Source organism: Mobula birostris, chromosome 4, assembly GCF_030028105.1.
Source record: "Mobula birostris isolate sMobBir1 chromosome 4, sMobBir1.hap1, whole genome shotgun sequence".
In the NCBI taxonomy this organism is placed as follows: domain Eukaryota; kingdom Metazoa; phylum Chordata; class Chondrichthyes; order Myliobatiformes; family Myliobatidae; genus Mobula; species Mobula birostris.
The window spans coordinates 16,121,945-16,138,313 of NC_092373.1; the positions used below are offsets into that span (position 1 = coordinate 16,121,945).

Below are 16,369 nucleotides of genomic sequence, written 5' to 3' on the forward strand. Positions count from 1 at the left end.
TCAGCCCCACCTTACCTGGTTCCTCCTATCACCTACCAGTATCTGTCTCACCATTCCCTCTCACTTTTATATAGTGGCCACCTATCCTCGACACTCTCAGTCCTGATGCAGGATCTTGACCCATAACATCAACGGTCACTTTGCTTCCACAGACGCTGACTGACTCCCTTGAGTTTCTCCGGCAGTTTGATTCACTTAGAGGGTTTTTCCCACTCTGTTCTACACTTCTAGAAACATTGTTATTCTTATAGAATGGAATCATAGATTTGATATGTTGAAGAACACTTTGAAAACAACTCCTAAATCTGGAGGAAAGTTCTGGGGGGATGTCAGGGGTAGTTTTTCTTTTACACAGAGAGTGGTAAAGTGGGTCAGCATGGCGGCCTAGCAGGCAGTACAATGTTTTAGAATGCCAGCGACCGGGGTTCAATTCCTGCCACTATCTGTCAAGAGTTTATACATTCTTCCCATGGGTTTCCTCTGTGTGCTCTGGTTTCCTCCCACATTCCAAAGACGTATGGGTCAGGAAGTTGTGGGCGTACCACATTATCCTCAGACTGTGACGCAAAATGACACATTTCACTCAATGTTTCAAAGTACATGTGACAAATTAAGATAACCTAAAACTCTAATCTTTACAGTGCCAGGAATGCCCTGCCAAGGGTGGTGGTAGATGCAGATACACCAGAGACATTTAAGAGATGCTTAAATAGGCACATGCACAGAAGGAGAATGGAGGGTTATGAACTGCGCAGAAGGGGTTAGATTGATCTTGGAGTAGGCTGAAATGTCATCACCACACTGCGAGCCGAAGGACCTGTACTGTGCTGTACTGATCTATGTTCTGATCCAACAAGAAGTCCAAGTGCATGGGAACACAGTACAACCCCAGTTCACCAACACTGCGATCACTTTGCTGCTTTCTAATTCAGTTCGTTCTTGTAAAAGTTACGCTTATGATTTTCTCGTGAATGCTGCTAATCTGAACCTATGAGGCTGTGATGCTGCTGAAAGTAAGTTTTTCATTCCACCTGAGCATTCATACTGACATAGGAGCAGAATTAGGCTATTCAACCCATCAAGTCTGCTCTGTTTCTGAAATTCTGCTACGTTTGATTTTATCTTCTCCCTCTCAAACTACATATGGCAATAAACTTGACTTGACTCGAACATACAACCTTTGGCCACTTTATTAGGTGTGTCTGTACCCCTGCTCATTCATGCAAATATCTAATCAGTCAATCTTGTGGCAACAACTCAATGCGTAAAAACATGCAGGCATGGTCAAGAGGTTTAATTGTTGTTCAGACCAAACTTCAAAATGGGAAAGATATGTGATTTTGACTGTGGAATGATTATTGGTGCCTGATGGGATCGTTTGTGTATCTCAGAAACTGCTGATCTCCTGGGATTTTCACACACAACAGTCTCTAGTGGATATGGCTCAGTCCATCACAGTTAAAGCTCTCCCCCCCACTGATAACATCTCCATGTTGAGCTGTCACAGGAAAGCAGCATCCATCGTATAGGACACCACAACCTAGATCATGCTCTCTTCCTACTGCTGCCATCAGGAAGAAGGTACAGGAGCCTCAGGGCCCACGTCATCAGGTGCAGGAACAGTTATTACCCCTGAAGTGGGGATACTTTCACGCGCCCAGTCACTGAACCTACAGACTCTTTCAAGGACTCCTCATCTCTTTTTCCTCAGTACTTATTGTTTATTGAGTTATTATTTTTCCCTTTTGGATTTGCACAATTTGTTGTCTTTTGCACATGGGTTGTTTGTCCACTCTGTCTGGTCTTTCATTGAATCTATTGTGCTTCTTGGATTTACTGTATATACCCACAAGAAAAATGAAACTCAGGATTTTAAATGGTGACATATGAACTTTGATAATAAATTTACTTTGAACTTTGCACCCCAGCCATTTTTTTTTGCACTGGTTTAACATGACTTCCCAGCTTTTGTATTGGATTCCCGTATTTACCCAGTACCAAGGTTCCTATCGGCTCCCTTCCACTATAACCTGGGCAGCTCGCAAACAGAATGTTATTTGTGTAAGCAGGTCTCCAATAATCTGCAATATTCACAATAAATTTCCCACACCTGTTGGGTCCTCTCTGACCCTGAGTGTGCAACAGTGCGTGTGTGAAAGAGAAAGAGAAATGTAGTGATATGGAAAAAAAATAATGTGAGAAATAATAAGCGAGAGAAAACAAGAACAGGAAAGAAAGCAAGAGAGAGGGAGAAATAGAGAAAGCACAAGAGATAAAGGAAGAAAATATAGGGAATAGGCAAAAGGAATAAAGGATAGAAAAACAAGATTGCTATAGAAAAATAAAATGATGCAAAGGTAAATGACAGAAAGCAAGAATGGGGGCGAGAAAGCGAGTGTGAGAGATAGAGAAAGCAAAGAGATTGAGAGAAAAATAGTGGGAAAAGACAAACGGAGAGAAAGAGACACAGAGAGAAATGAATGTTCAAGCAAACAAGCAAGAGAAGAAAATTGCCTTTGATACTTTAATACAAAAAAAATACTCATTACCCTTAAATTGAAGCCAGACGTGATATTAGTAAGAAATAATTGCCGGCCCTCATGCGGCTAGTTCAAATGAAATAACTACCTTGCCATGAACCCTCATCAGGACGTATCTTGTTTCTCATTTCATGACCCATTCTGCCAAGAATCCTGACAATTGGTTCAGAAGTTTATCCGAGGCATATTTAAAATACGCTCAAATTATTTAATTGCTTTTCTTCCCTGCCCATCCCTTTCTCCCCTCCCCCAGCCACCGGCAGCAGAGATAAGTCGCAGAATGTTCCACAAATACTGCGTTGCAAACAGATCTGTGGTTAACGGCCTGTTGCTTATTTTTAAACTATCAGAAGCACATTTGTTGTGCTTCTGGCTGGCTGTCAGGTCACTGTGGACAAAAAAGAAATGCTGATTACGAACCATGAGGTAAACCTCGTCAGCCCAGCCAGGGCACTGTCCCTGGAGCATGGAGTCAGGAGCAGGACTCCCAGCCCCTCAAGTATGGTACTCCATTCCATGTAATCCAGGCCTGGATTTACTGATTTATTCAGGTGATGGGTACAAACGGTTGCAGTGCCAAAATTTACCAATTCTTAATTAGAACATAGAATAGTTCAGCCGACGGTGTTGCGTTGAATTAGTAAGCAAATGACTCCTACCTTCTGCCTGCGCTTGGCTCTCAGCCATGCATTCTCTGCATATCTATGCATAAGAGATTCTGCAGATGCTGGAAACCCAAAGCATCACACACAAAATGCTAGAGGGACTCAGCAGGTTAGACAGCATCTAGAAAGAGGAATAAAGTGTCCTGATGAAGGGTCTCAGTCTGAAATGTCGTCTCTTTATTCCTTTCCATAGACACTGCCTACTCCACTGAGTTCCTCCAACATTTTGAGTGTGATGTTCATAGGCATGTGGCTATTTAAGGGCTTCTTAAATGCCTCTTTCAAAGTTCAAAATAAATTTATTTTCACAACTATGTATATGTCACCATATACTATCTTGAGGTTCATTTTATTGTAGCGATTAACAGAAAAAGAGAAATATAATAGAATTTATGAGAAACTATAAATAGGCAACCAATATGCAAAGGAAGATAAATTGTGCAAATAATTTATTTTTAAAAACGCTTCAATTTCCCATTCTTTTGCCAAAGGGTGGTGAATCTATGGAATGGCTGTGGAGGACAAGTCATTGGCTACATTTAAGGCAGAGGTTGATAGGTTCTTGATTAGTAAGGGTGTCAAAGATTACAGGGAGAAGGCAGGAGAATGGCGTTAAGAGGGAAAATAAAGGAGCCAGGACGGAATGGCAGAACAGACTCGATGGGCCAAATGGCCAAATTCTGCTCCTATGTTTTATGGTCTTTATGATGGGTGCTGTTTTCTTGTGGCAGCTCTCCTTGTGAATGCACTCAATGCTGGGGAGGACTTGCCTCTGTCAGATTTGCCTCCATCACTACCCTTGCAGGCACATTCCATGCACCTACCACTCTCTGAGGAAAAAAAATCTTGCCCTGCTCATCTTTAATTACATGCTACCAGTGTACAACAATTCAACTATGGGAAAAAGGTACAGGCTGTCTGTGTACGCTTCTCATAATCGTACAAACTTCCATCAGATCTCCCTTTAGCCTCTGCCGCTCCAGTGAAAACAACCCAGATTTGTCCAACCTCTCCTTATAGCACCTGCACCCTAGGGGCAGCATTCTGGTAAACTCTTGCTACACATTCTCCAAAGCCTCAACACTGGATGCCACGGTGGCCTGGTTGTGACAATATGGCCTGATTGTGACAAAAATAAACCAATTTCAATTCCAAACTCTCTGAGGGAAGTCACTGAGAACATTTCGGACTGGGGTTGACAGATTACATACAAACATCCATACAAATTCAAACATGAGGAGTGGCTCCACAAGCCTGTTCAATCAGAACCCGGTTGCTCTGGTAACAAGACCAACACTACACTCCTGGTATTCCCGGTACCTAATAAAGTGGCTACTGAGTATATATCCATGGTCTTCTGTTGCTGGAGCCCACCAGCTTCAAGGTTTGATGTGTTGTGCATTCAGAGATGCTCTCTGCACACCACTGTTGTAACTTGTGGTTATTTGAGTTACTGTTGCCTTCCTGTCAGCTTGAACCAGTCTGGCCATTCTCCTCTGACCTCTCTCATTAACAAGTTTTTGTTTTTTGCACCTTTCTCTGTAAACTCTAGAGACTGTTGTGTGTTAAAATCCCAGGAGATCAGTTGCCTCTAAGATACTCAAACCACCCCATCTGGCACCAATAATCATTCCATGGTCAAGGTCACTTAAATCAGATTTCTTCCCCATTTGGGTTGAGCAATAACTGAACCTCTTGACCACGTCTACATGCTTTTATGCATTGAGTTGTTGCTGTGTGGTTGATTAATTAGATATTTGCATTAATGAGCAGGTGTACCTAATAAAGTGGCCACTGAGTGTCTATTCCCTATACCTGTAACTCTTCACTTTAGTTCTAATGAAGGGTTTTCAACTTGTTTCTCTTCCGACAGATGCCATCTGACTTGCTGAGTATTTAAAGGTAAGGAGTCACAGAGTAAAATGTCATAGTGCCCACCAAGTGAGTCCCCTGTGTTTGGCTCGTACCCTTCTAAACCAGCAATTGCTAACCTTGGGTCCACAGCCTCCTTAGTTAATGGTACGGGTCCATGTAATAAAAAAGGTTGGGAACCCCTACTAAATCTTTCCAATCCATGTATTTTCCCAAATATCTTTCAAATGTTGTTATAGTACCTGCCTTCAACCACTTCCACTGGCATTTTGTTCCCTTGTCACACCATCCTCTGTGTGAAGAACTTCTCCAGCATTTCTGTTTATTTAACTTTGACTGACAGCTTCTGTGGTTTTCCATTTGATTTTCAGTGCTAGCTATTCAAAAATCATCTTTTCCCTGCCTCAAAATATGCAAAAGCACTTAGGAAGTGCAAACAAAAGACTGATAACTCACCAGGTCATAGAATTTGCCTCATCTTTGACTTAAATAGCAGTTTTAATATGTGAGTGCTCTGGGCCTGTACCTGCAGGAGTTTAAAAGAATGAAGGGGATCTCATTGAAACCTATCGAATATCGAAAGGTCTAGATAGAGTGGATGTGTAGAGGATGTTTCCTATAGTGGGGAGCCTAGGTCAAGGGGACACAGCTTCAGAATAAAAGCCTGTCCCTTTAGAGCAGAGACGAGGAGGATTTTTTTCAGCTAGAGGGTTGTGAATCTGTGAAATTCATTGCCATAAAAGGATGTGAAGGCCAAGTCACTGGGTATGTTTAAAGCTGAGGTTCTTGATTAGTAAGGGCATCAAAGGTTATGGGAGAAAGCAGGAGAATGGGGTTGAGAAGGATAATAAATCAGCTATGATGGAATGACAGAGCAGATTCAACGGGCTGAATGGCCTAATTCTGCTCCTGTATCTTAAGGTCTTGTGACCTTAAGCAGATGGCTTCTTTTTTTAAACAATGACCTCAAGGCTTTGTTTGTCTCTATATATTTACAAGAGGAAGTGGATATTGGGCAAGGAAGCAGAGTTGAGACAGAGGTCCAATCAGGGTCATACTGGACAGTGGAGATAACCCAAGGAGCTACCAGCTTTCCCCTCTGTATTCTCCATGATGTAGGGATTGCAGAGCGGGAGGGTTTACAGAAAGCTCGAACCTAGGCCAAGGCTGATTTATTATCCCCGTCAACCCCCATTCTCCTGCCTTCTCCCCATAATCGTTGACACCCTTGCTAATTCAGAACCTATCAAACTCCACTTTAAATATACCCAAAGACTTGGCCTCCACAGCCATCTGTGGCAATCTCCAGAGATTCACCATTGTCTGGATAAAGAAATTCCTTCTCCTGTCCGTTCTTTGTATTTTGAGGCTGTGCCCCTGGCCCTGGAGTCTTCCACAATAGGAAGTATCCTTTCCGCATTCACTCAATCTAGGCCTCACAATATTCAATAAATTTCAATGAGATCTCCCCTCATTCTTCTAAACTCCAGCAAGTACATGCCCAGAGCCATCAAATACTCCTCATACATTAACCCTGTCATTCTCGGAATCATTCTCATGAGCATCCTCTGGATTCTCTTCAATGCCAGTACATTCTTTTTTAGATACGGGGCCCAAAACGGCTGTCAGTACACCTAGTGCAGTCCAACCAATGCCTTATGAAGTCACAGTCCCGAGCCTGACCCAGTTCCAAATGTAAGCAGCCAGTGCAATGTTTAGGCTGTGGGAGAAACTTGGAGCGAAGCTGAATACTGATGTAAGCCCTCCAGTGTGTGCGTGTTTTTTACTGCTTTTGGCCAGTCTTATAATTGAGCAAATGAAAATAGCCTGCCTGTGACATAAAGCCCCTCAGCTGAGAGAAACAAAAAGGCACGTTGATTCGCTGTTGGTCCTGCCTTGTAATTAGCTTGGGCAACAGCACAGAGAGAGGGAGAAGTCTGCCACAAACTTAAGGCAATCACTCGCCGACCCTGCTTTAGAAGCATTTGCCAAAACCCCACACTCACTGTACTAACAGTCTGGACAGTCTCCGCGTTTAGACCATAGAAGAGTACAGCAGAGGAAAAGTCCATTCAGCCTATAGTAACACATATAAAATGCTAGGGGAACTCAACAGATCAGGCAGCATCTCTGGAGAGAAAAAAAAACTGTTGATGTTTTGGTGTGAGACCCTTCGTCAGGACAGCACACATTCAGCCTGCAGTGTAATGCCAAACTAATTAAACTACTCCCTTCTCAAAGACAAAGTCAACTCCATCACGGGTACAATGCTCCCCACAATTAACAGCATCTTCAGGAGGCAGTGTCTGAAGAAGATGGCATCCATTATTAAGGACCCTGACCATCTGGGACATGCACTCTTCTCGTTACTACTGTCAAGGAGGAGGTACAGGAGCCAACACTCAGTGACTTAGGAAAAGCTTTATCCCCTCCACCACGTACCACGATCGCTACCTCATTCTTTCTTTTTTTACATTATTTACTTTGTGAATTAAAGTTATTTTATGTCTCTGCTGTGAAAAAAAAACAAATTTCACAACATGCATCAGTGATAATAAACCCGATTCTGATTCTGAAGTGAAGCTTATTGTCATCTGCACAAGTGCATGTTTGCACAGGGGCAATGAAACATTTCTTGCAGCAGCATTGCAGGCACATTGCATCATATGAGCAGCATTCAAGAAATATATACATTCAACATAAATTATGCATAATTTCTATAGAGTCATAGACAACTACAGTGCAGAAATAGGCTCTTTGCCCCATCTAGTCAGTGCTAAACCATTTCAACTGCCTAGTTCTATCGACCTGCTCCCAGACCATAGCCCTCTATACCTTATAACCCCATCGGGGAGGAGGTACAGGAGCCCTAGGTCCCTCTCCACCAGGTTCAGGAATAGTTACTACCCTTCAACCATGAGGCTCCTGAAACAGGGCGTGTAACTTCTCACCTCAACTCTAAACCTCAACTCTAAACTGATTCTACAACCCATCAACTCACTTTCAAGGACAATACAAGTCACGTTCTCAGTTTATTTACTTCTTATTTACACAATTTGTTTTCTTTTGCACATTGGTTCTTTGTCAATCTTTGTTATGTTTGTTTTTCATAAATTCTATTATTTCTTTATTTTACTGTAAATACCTGCAAGAAAATGAATCCCATGATAACATGTATGTGCTTTGACATTAAACTTGTTTTGATTTTGACTTTCACTCTCTGCACATTCAGATTAAACTGCTCTAAAAGCCTCTCTCATATCTACCTCCACCACCACAGCTGACAGTGTATTTCAGGCACCCTCCAGTCTCTGTGTAAAAATCCTGCACTGCACATCTCCTTTAAACTTTCCTCTCTCCCATCGTAAATGCATGGCCTCTGGTATTATATGCTTCATTCCTGGGGATAAGAAACCAACTGTTGATTCAATCTATGCATCTCTTAATTTTATAAACTCCTTTTCAGTCTCCCCTCAGCGTCTGCCACTCCTGAGAAAACATCGCAGGATTTCCCAACCTCTCCTTACAGCTCAAGTCCATTTATTGAAAAGCAGTTACTTTTTCTTCATCACAGAAAATCAGAAAATACTGAGAAAGGTCTGCAGTTAAGGCTGTACCTGTGGAAAGATAAACAGTGAATATCTGGGGTCTGTGACCCTTCCTCAATACTGACTTCCAATGGGCACAAGCCCAAAGCATTGACAGGTTCTCTTTCCACAGACACCGCCTAACTTGATGAATTTTCCCAGCATTAATCTGTGTGAGACTATTGAATAGTTGCCTTGGACAATAAGATGGCCTCTAGACCTCAATCAACATCACTAAGGAAAACACAAGAGATTCTGCAGATGCTGGAATCTTGATCAACACACAGAAAATGCTGGAGGACCTCAGCAAGTCAGGCAGCATCTATGAAGGGGAATATTTCTATGACCTTGCACTTTATCATGCACCTTGATTGTTTGTCATTCTTTGATTATGTATGGTTTTCCATACATCCTACTGTACTTCTTTATTTTCCTGTTAATGCCTGCAAGAAAATGACTCTCTTGATAGTATATAGTAACTTTATTTTGATCATAAATTTAATTTGAACTTTGAACTTTTGAACAGTATGTAAGGCAAAATTTTCATTGTACATGTAACAATAATTTTAAAAATTGGCTTAATTTCGGATTCCAGTAGCTGCATTTTTAAATATTTCCTTTTACTTTATTTCCCCTGGATATTTTTATTTCATAAAGATAACAACGTAAGATTAGGCCCAAACAAATTGACGCTTCAAACTAATTGTTTATCCTTAACCAATCCATGATGACAAAATAAAGCCCAGATCTTCTCTGCCAAAGCTCTGAAAGTCTAAGTGGTTGGGAGATTACTGAGTGAAAATCCTTCAGATGTGCTTTCGAGAAGGAGCACAGTCATACATAAAACATTTTTGGATTCGGAAGTGGCTTAACTGGATCGAAGTCTCCAGCATCTTTCCCCACAGGGAAAAATTCAGAAGTAGAATATAGAACACAGAACTGTGTAGCACAAGAACAGGCTCCAAGGCCCACAGTGTCTGTAATGAACACAATGCCAAATTAAACTAATCCCGACAGCCTATCCCTGTACATTAACGTGCCTGTCTAAAGGCCTTTTAAACACCTCCATTGTATCTGCTTTCACTGCTACTGCTGGCAGCCCCATTCTAGGCACCTAATACACTCTGTGCAAAAAGCTTAGCACACGGGCACCATGGTAGCGTGGCACTGTTGAAGCTCGGGCGTCAGAGTTCAGAGTCCAATCCTGGTGTCCTCTGTAAGGAGTTTGTACGTCCTCCCCGTGGATGTGTAGGTGTTCCAGTTTCTTCCCACAGTCCAAAGATATGTCAATTAATAGGTAGGTCATTGTAAAATTGGCTAGGGTTAAAATCTGGGGGTTGCTGGCAGCATAGCACAAAGGCCAGAAATATCTATTCTGTGGTGTATCTCCATATAAATAAACATCTCCTTTAAAGTTTAATCTTAAGGCTCTCTAATTTTTGACATTTCCACTCTGGCAAAAAAGATTTTGACTGTCTCACCCTATTTATGCCTTTCATATTATATAATGTGACCATACACTCGCTGACACTATATTCCATCTGTCACTTCTTTGCCCATTCTCCCAATCTGTCCAAATCCTTCTGCAGCCTCCCCGCTTCATTAACGCTATCTGCCCCTCCAGCTACCTCTGCACCGTTCGCAAACTTGGTCACAAAGCCATCAATTCCGTCATCCAGGTCATCGGCATTTCACTTGAAAAGTGGCAGACCCAACGCCGACCTTTGGAGAACACCACCCACTAGTCACTGGCAGCCAACCAGGAAATGCCAACACATTCCTTTCTTAAATAAGGGTCTCTCCTCATCTCTGTCCTAAAAGGACATCCTTCTCTTCAGAGGCCGTGCCTTCTGGTTCGAGACTCTCCCACTATTGGAAGTGTCCTCTCCACGTCCACTCTCCACCGTCAGAGAGGAAGTAGGGGAGTCTGAACACTCGCTCTCACTGATTTAGGAACAGCTTCTTCCCCTCCGCCGTAAGAGTTCCGAACGGTCCATGAACCCATGAACACTACCTCACTATTTCTTTCTCACACTATTTATTTATTCATATTGTAACTCATATTAATTTTTGCTTGCATTGTCCTACTACCACAAAACAACAATTTTTATGTCATAAGTCAATGATAATGAACCTGATTTTGATTTTGTACCTACATCCCTCTAGTACTGCTGCAAGTTTTTATTGTACTGACACCTCACTGTATTTGTGCACCTGACAACAAACTTGTCTCTGAACCAATCCAGTTAAGTACGGTCGAGTCTAATAGGTGAATGGATGTGAGAGTCAGATAGCATACAGGCTGTTCAGCCCATTAAGTCCATGATAACCATCAACCACTCATATAGACTACCAGCATAGCGGTTAGCATAATGCTTTACAGCGCTGGTAATCACTTCTGTTGCTATCTATGAGGAGTTTGTATGTTCACCCTTTAACCAAGGTGCTTTCCTCCAGGTGCTCCGGTTTCCTCCCAAAGATGTACAGGTTGGGATTATTAACACAAACACAAGAAAATCTGCAGATGCCGGAAATCCAAAGCATCGCACACAAAACGCTGGAGGAACTCAGCAGGTCAGACAGCACGTAGGGAAAAGAGTAAACAGTTGACGTCTTGAGCCGAGACCCTTCCTTAGCCTTGCCAAATAAATTCCCAATGTGCAGATCTCTGGGATGTGGGAGGAAACTGCAACACCTGGAAGAAAACCACGGAGAACATGCAAACTCCACACAGATAGCACCCGAGGTCAGGATCAAACCCAGCTCTTTGGCTTTGTAAGGTAACAGCTCTACCTGAACAGCCATTATGCAGGACATGGGAGGCAGGACTCTGAGAGAACACATTCACAGTCCCCAGTAAACAGTTCTTAGTTTTGTGATGGCGTCCCTGCTCCTGGTTTCTTCCTTGTGTTTGGTTCCATTGCACATTTCCCACAGGCTGTCGACTCGCTCATTCCCCTCGCCTGCCCCATGCAAAAACATTAAATAAAAATTAATATGAGAGAATTTGCAGCCACTGGCAGCTGCTTGCATACTCGTGACTATTATTTCCATCTATTTGCCTAGGCTGGTGGAAGGGTGAAAATAGAAGTCAAGGGTCTGATTAATTTTTGTTTAACTTGGCTGGACCTACAGTTCCTACAACGGAGTCTTTATACAGGAGAGAAGCAGGCAACGATAAAGACAGGGATGCAGATTATGATGGAGGTGAGTGCATGGGATGGAGGCAGTTTGCAGAGACTTGTGGGCACAGCCCATCCATCATGACACAATCAATCTACTTTCTTGGAGCTTTGGCATGTCAACTGGTATGGCAACTGTTCTGCCCAAGACTGCAAGAAATTGCACAGAGTTGTGGGCACACACTCTCTAATGACTCTGCCTACACCTCCCGCTGCCTCTGGAAAGCAGACAACAAACAGAGGCCTGCCCACCCTGAACATTCTCCCTTCTCCGGCTTCTCATCAAGGAGATGATACAAAGGCTTGAAAGCATGCACCACTAGGTTCAAGGCCAGTTTCTATCCATAGGGCTATTCTATCTTATAGGACTATTAGACAACCTCCTTGTACAGTAAAGATGGCTCTTGGCCTCAAAATCTACCTCCTAATGGCCCTTGGCCTCAAAATCTACCTCCTAATGGCTCTTGCACCTCATGGTCCACTTGCATCTCACTTTCTCCGTAACTGCATTCTTTTGTTAACTTCAATGTTCTACTACACTCAATGCAACTCAATGATACAATGTGGCCACTGAGAGCGTGCTCATGGTCTTCTGCTGCTGTAGCCCATCCACTTCAAGGTTCTGCCTGTTGTGCATTGAGGTGCCCTTCTGCACACCACTGTTGTTAACACGTGGTTAATTGAGTTGCTGTCACCTTCCTGTTAGCTTCAACTAATCTGGCCATTCTTCTCTGACCTCTCTCATTAACAAGGTGTTTTCACCCACAGAACTGCCACTCACTGAATGTTTTATGTTTTTTTGCACCATTCTCTGTAAACTCTAAACTGTTCTGCGTGAAAATCCCAGGAGATTAGCGGTTTTTGAGATACTCAAACCACCGCATCTGGCACCAACAATCACTTAGATCACACTTCTTCCCCATTCTGATGTTTGGTCCAAACAACAACTGAACCTCTTGATCATTGTCTGCATGTTTTTATGCATTGAGTTGCTGCCGCATGATTGGCTGATTAGATATTTGCATAACAAGCAGGTGTAGAGGTGTAGCTAATAAAATAGCCAAAGAGTGCACTTTCAAATGGTCTGCATGTTTGGCATACAAGACGAACCTTTTAACTGTATCTCAGTTCATGTGACAATAATAAACCAATTTCCATTCCCAGAAGAAGATTTTGCGAATAATGGGAATGGTTGTTGGCGTGAAGGGCTATGGTCACAAGGATGAAATGGAGAGGCTGAAACTGATAGAGAAAAGAGATGACTTGGTAGAAATATGTAGAATAATGAGGACTCTGGGCAAAGTGGACAGTGGGAAGCTGTTCCCTTTGGAAGATGGAACAGGTATAAACCTAAAGGGGAAGGGAATTAAAATTCGAAATTCAAGATTCAAGACTGTCTAATGTCATTTCCAGTACACAAGTGTAAAGGAAAACAAAATAGTTGTTACTGCAGATCTGACGCAGCACAATAATGAACACAATAATAATGAAAAACACAATAAATATAAATAAATAAGATAGCTTGTATACATAGATTAATGATAGGTCCATAAAGTGACACCAGGCACAGGAGTGTCTATAAATATGGTGAACAAGACAGGAAATGATAACGTAGTCGTGGTGGGGGGGTGTGGAAGGGTGGTTTAGTGGATGGAGATGTTGATCAGCCTGACAGCTTAGAAGAAGTATCTGTCTTTGAGTCTGGTGGTCCTAGCCTTCTCCCTGAAGGGAGTGGGACAAACAATCCATGAGTCCGTGAGCAGGATGGGTGGGATGCTTCATGATATTGCTGGCCTATTTTTGGCACCATTCTCTATATATGTCCTTGATGGTGGGTGGGCTAGTGCCAGTGATGTATTGGGCTTTTTTAACTACCTGTGTAGAGCCTTCCTGTCTGCTACAGTGCAGTTTATGTACCATGTAGTGATGCAGCATGTTAGACTTCTCTCTACTGCACATGTGCAGGATGACATAAGTATTGACGTGCATAGTCCAGCTCTCGTCAGCTTTATCAGAAAGTAGAGGCATTGTGAGCTTTCTTGGTTGTGTCAGATGTGTTCTGAGATGATGAGAGTTTGTGAGTGATGTGTGCTCCCAGGAATTAAGAGAGGAATCAGAATAAGTTTATTTTTCTGCAGCGTGTGGTTGGAATCTATAATGCACTGCCTGTAGATGTGGTGGAAGCAAGATTCAATGTGGCCTTCAAGAGGAAGCTAGATAAATATATGGCGGAGAAAAATTTGCAAAGCCGCAGAGGAAAGATATGAGCTGGAAACAGAGAATTTCTCTGGTAGAGAGCTGGTGACCCAAGCGACCTCCTTCTGGGCTGTAACCATTCAATGATCAATGGCTTCCACCCAGAAACAAATTCCCCTCTGATGGAATGGACAAGGGTGACAGTAATTCAATCATGGCTCAATGCAAAGGACAAAACGGCTTTATGCATGAGCAGAAAGACACAGATACCACAAAATACTGAGGGATGTTTGGTACCGCAAAGTGAAAATTGCACTGCAAATCCCACAGAGAGCAATGCCCATGACGGTAAGTAATCTCCTTGTGACCTGGAAGCCTGTGGTAGCTCCTCTTCAGAAGTCATTGATGAGAATCATAGGGTTACATAGTTTGGAAACAGGCCCTTCAGCCCATCTGGGACATGCCAACCAAGATGCCCGATCCAGTGCCAGTGTTTGGCCCGTAACCTTCTAATTCTTCCCGAGCCATGTACCTATCTAACTGTCTTTTAGAAGTTATTATTGTACCTGCCTCGATCACTTCTGGCGCTCATTCTACGCAGACACCACTGTTTGCGTAGAAAAATATTCCTCCTCAAGTTTCTATTGAATCTCACCTCTCTCACCCCAAAATTTATGCCCTCCAGGTCTTGATTCCCCAACCCTAAGTAAAAGACTGAGTGCATTCCCCGATCTATTTTGTTTCTCTCTCTCTCTCACTCGCTTTCTTGTTCCCATTCTTCTTTTCTCTCATTTATTATTTCTCACTTTATTTTGCTCTCTGTCACTATCTCTATTTCTCTCTCTCACACACACACTCACTCATTCACTCTGACTCATTTTGCACACACAGGGAGAAGCCAACAGGAACGGGAAAAGGCAGATTTATTGTGTTGGAATACTGGAGATTAAGAGGACAAATTATTTAAATTGTAGACCTGCTTACATAAATGAACATTCTCTTTGAAAGCTGTCCCAGGTTTTAGTGGAAGGGAACCATTAGGAAAGGAAATCGAGTGACTGAACGCAAAAGCTGGGTAAACGACTGAGTGCATTCACCCCACTTCTGCCCCTCATTATTTTATACACCTCTATAAGATTGCTGCTCCATCTGCTATGCTCCAAGGAGTAAAGTCCTAGCCTGTCCAACATCTCCTTATAACTTAGTCCCTCAAGTCCTGGCAATATTCTTGTAAATCTTTTCTGCACTCTTGCTAATTTAATAACATCTTTCCCAAGAGCAGGGAGACCAAGACTGAACAGAAATATTTATTTCTTTTTGTATTTGTGCATTTGTTATCTTTTGCACGCTGGTTGAACACCCAAGTTGGTTCGGTCTTTTATTGATTCTGTTATGGTTATGTTTCTATGGATTTATTGAGTATGCCCACATGAAAATGAATCTCAGGGTTGTATATGGTGGCATACATGGACTTTGATAATAAATTTACTTTGACCTTTGATTAGTCCAAGCAGAAGCCTCACCTGGGTCCTGTAGAACGTGGCAGAGAACAAAGTAACTTTGTGCGACAGGAAGTCTATTTTTATTATTTATTCAATGGTTAGGATGTGAGCATCTGTGGCAAGGCAAGTACGAATCACCCAGCCTTATTTCCCTTGAAGAAGCTGGGGTCAGCCACCTGCTTCAGCTACTGCATTGCTGGTATTGAAGCAAACGTCGATACAATGGAGAAGTTGGTTGCTCCACATCATAGGTTAAGATTCAACCATGTTGTGAGCCTGGAGTTACATGAGTACACGGTGCAGGGTGGTTGAGGTCCTCCTCAAGGATCTCACCCACCCTGCACATTCTCTCATGATGGTTCACCACCAACCCCCCCCATGGGCAGCAGATACTAAGGACGTACTACCAGGGTCAAGGATACCTTCTATCCTCCTGCTACAATGCTATTGAAAAATCGCCTAACAGGGGTTCCAAACCTTTTTCTGCATGGACCAATAATATTAAGCAAGGGGCCCATGGGCCCCAGGTTGGGAGCCCTTGCCCTAGTATAATAAGTTGACCTCACAATCTACTTCATTAGGACCTTGCAGCTTATCATCTACCTGCACTGCACTTCCTCTGTAACCCTGTATTCCGCAGTCTGTTATTATTATCTTTTGTCTTGTACTGTCTGAATGAACCATGTAATGAGCTGATGTGTATGAACAAAATGTAGGGCAGATTTTTCACTGTTTTGCAGTCCTAAGGAGTTTCACCAGGCTGATTCCAGAGCTGGGAGGGTTGTCCTATCAAGAGAGGCTAAAAGGTCAGGTCTGCATGTTTTG

The 16,369-nt window shown here is 42.7% G+C and overlaps 1 protein-coding gene across 8 annotated transcripts in view; it reads right to left on the bottom strand.

Annotated features, from left to right (window-relative positions):
* LOC140196176 (muscleblind-like protein 1) overlaps positions 1 to 16,369 on the bottom strand; it is a 322,691-nt gene that overhangs the window by 211,769 nt on the left and 94,553 nt on the right. Inside the window, exon 1 of one of the 8 annotated variants that reach the window (XM_072254938.1) lies at positions 3,200 to 3,224. The exons of the other annotated variants lie outside the window; for them this stretch is intronic. The gene's annotated coding sequence lies outside the window, so the exon portion shown is untranslated. Of the gene's footprint in view, positions 1 to 3,199; positions 3,225 to 16,369 lie in introns of those variants that run through there. 8 annotated transcript variants of the gene reach the window in all.